Here is a 3258-nt window from a genome sequence, read left to right as displayed (position 1 = left end):
TCCTACCTCATATATACCACCTTTCTTCTGTGGTTGGGGACTTCTTTCACCTCTATTTGAGTAGAAATTTTCACACAAGGTTTCAAAGAAATTCCACACTTCGACATCACTTTTGGTCATGAATGACCCTCCACTGGTGGCATCAACCATGCAACGGTTTTGAGGTGTCAGACCGTCATAGAAGTATTAAACCTGTTGCCACTTCTCAAAATCATGGTGTAGACATTTAAGAAGTAAGTCCTTCCATCTTTCCCAACATTCATGAAAGTGTTCACCCTCTTTTTGTGTGAAATTAGTAATTTCTCTACGGAGAGCATTAGTTTTGTGAACCGGGAAGAACTTGTTTAAGAACTTCTTAGACAGTTGGTCCCATGTAGTGATAGACCCAACTCCTAGAGAATTCAACCATGCTTTCGCCTTATCCTTCAAAGAAAAAGGAAAAAGGCGCAAACGGATCGAATCATCTGAAAAATTTTGGAACTTAAAGGTAGAGCAAATGTCTAGAAATTCTTTCACATGATGATATGGATCTTCCTTATCTAAACCATAGAAGGAGGGCAACAATTGTATGACTCCAGGTTTAAGTTCAAAGTGTGCTGCCGTGGTGGCTGGCAACACTATGCATGAAAGCGCATTAAATTGGACAGGAGCTGAATAATCTCTAAGAGCTTTAATTCCATTCTCGTCCGCCATTTCAAATAGGATGTTTCTAAATCTTCTAAGAAAGGTTCTTTCTATTTTAGGATCAAAAGGTGCTAGTTCTATGTTCAGAGATCTACGTCCTATCATAAACTATGTTATTGCAATGTAAGAAAGAAAACTAAACTAAGATGCAACCTAAGAGAAATAAAACTGGAACTAACAATTATGAATTCCTAAAAACAAGATAAAACTATGTAAACAAGAATTGGAAGAAAGAACTCGAAAAAGGAGATGATCGATGACTGAAGATTTGGGAGCTCCTCCTTTTGAAGATAATTTTATTTTGTAGCTTCCTTTCTCAATTCCTGTAAACAAAATAAAAAATAAAAATTAATTAAATTTTCTAAAATAATGCTAGAAAAATCCTAAGGCTATGAATTATGATAAGAAAGAATCCTAAATCCAATTTGGACCGAAACAGTCCCCTGCAACGGTGTCAAAAACTTGATGTTTTATTTAAACCAACCTGATTTAAATGATTTTAAACTCGCAAGTATACTAAGTCGAGTCCCGCATACCTAAGTCGGTTCGAACCGAAACCTATACCTTAACGACCGCGTCGTCGCTGCGGTTCCAACGCTGTGACTCATGCATCGACCCGATACCCAGGCTAGAAGATGTCGATCTGCGTTTGTTTCGAAGAAACGCCGCGCGTTGTGAATCTCGAGAGAATCTCTACAATAAGTCCCATCAATCAACCGTAAATGCATCCTTTATCCAAGTACAACCACCCCACTCCTTTTCCCATAAGTTAAACCTCTCTCTCCCTCACCATCCCTCTTTTACCCATTTTTCAAACTAACCCATACCTCATTAATTACAACCACCACCTCACCCATCCATATCACTCCCATCACTTCTCTCTCTCTCATTTTTCAAATCTCCCAAACAACAAAAATTTCACACGTCCATGCTTCCTCTCTCCCAAACATCAAGTGTGGCCCACCCTCTCATCTCTCATCCACACCATCAATCTCCCATCAACCTCCATCAAAAGGCAAGCTAAGGAGCATTGGAGTCTAAGGGACCAAGAAGAAGGAAGATAAGGTAGGTGATTTACCGTTATTTTTGATTTTAGGGCCCACTTGTTGGTGGGACCCATTTGGATGTATGTGATTTAATCAAGAGGGGCCCATAGTGGTGGGGTCCCTCTATCTCACCGTCTCTCTCTCTCTCTCTCTCTCTCTCTCTCTTTGTGATGGTGTGGATCCCACCAATATGTGTTATATCTACCCATCCATCTACATCAGACGGTGTGGCCCATCCTATTGTACGTGATGATCCATAGCATCCACTATTTGGATGGACCCAATACATCCTCTTTTCTGTATATTATATTTTATATAATATATATATGATATATATAATATATATGTATTGTATATATATAATATAAAATATATATTATATGTATATATGTGTATACATATTGGTGGGCCACGTCCAAGTGGGACCCACCACAATGCTTGTGTTGTATGAGGACCGTCCAGCGTCCCTGGACGCTGGACGTGGAGTGGCAAACAGGGAAGTGCAAGTCAGCTCGCAAAAAAAAATGAAATGATGATAATATATCCATATATATATTTTTGGGCACTCATGTAGGCCCCACCTAGATGTATGTATAAGATCCAAGCCATCCATCCTCTTCCTCAGATCATTTTAGGTGTTGAACCGAAAAATGAGGTTGATCTGGTTTTCTGGTGGGCCATGGTATCGGAAACAGTGTTCCTACCTTCGATTTACTTCCTGATACTCCTGTATATCAAAAACAGCTCAATATTGGACTCTATGGGTTTGTATCGAGCCACAGGGACCAATGGTTGGAGTGGATCTTGTTGATGTGGGCCCCATCTACTAAAAACCATAGAAAAACATAAAAAAAATAATACATAGCAGTAGCTACTGTTGTTAGAAGCACGCGCAGGCGCTGCCTACAGCACTGGTGGACGGGCGGACGAGGCAGGCCTCACGGCCCCAGCCGTGGGCCCCACCTTGATGTGTTTTGGCCATCAACACCATGCATTTAATGGGTCCCCTTTGTCCATGGGACATCTCCAAAAATCAGCCTTATACAGAACTCATGTGGACCACACCATTTAAAATCATGTGAAGACATGCCTAAACATATAAAATCACTTGGTGGGGCCTACCTGAGTTTTGGATGTTGCTGGATTTTGGTCTGGACCGTTAGTCCAGTGGGACACACATAATGGGTGGGCTGGATCTGTGGACCACATCACTGTGGGCCCCAGGTTTGGGTGGCCTCATCAGCAGTGGGGATGGCAAATAAATATCACCGTGGACCTTGGTCCACGTGACCTTATAAACAGATTGGCTGACAGATAAATATCACGGTGGGCCCAAGGTCCACGTGACCTCATGAACAAGTTGTATGGTAAGCAAGCATCACTGTGGGCCCTACCCCCTCCTGGTCCACATGACCTTATGAACAGTTAGATGGCAAATAAATAGTACAGTTGACCCCGGTCCACGTGACCTTATCAATAGGTTGGGTGAGAAATAAACATCACTGTGGCCCCCAGGTTTGAGTGACCT

At 41.7% G+C, this 3258-nt stretch overlaps 1 non-coding gene across 1 annotated transcript; it reads left to right on the top strand.

Annotated features, from left to right (window-relative positions):
- The first annotated feature begins 208 nt into the window (after positions 1-208).
- On the top strand, positions 209-315 carry LOC131232029 (small nucleolar RNA R71). The gene has a single exon (XR_009164636.1). It is a non-coding gene; the product is annotated as a small nucleolar RNA R71 (small nucleolar RNA).
- Positions 316-3258: the final 2943 nt, after the last annotated feature.

This window comes from Magnolia sinica, chromosome 17, assembly GCF_029962835.1.
Source record: "Magnolia sinica isolate HGM2019 chromosome 17, MsV1, whole genome shotgun sequence".
Classification (NCBI taxonomy): domain Eukaryota; kingdom Viridiplantae; phylum Streptophyta; class Magnoliopsida; order Magnoliales; family Magnoliaceae; genus Magnolia; species Magnolia sinica.
The sequence above is the reverse complement of the archived record's forward strand: the minus strand, read 5'-3'. Positions and strand labels throughout refer to the sequence as shown.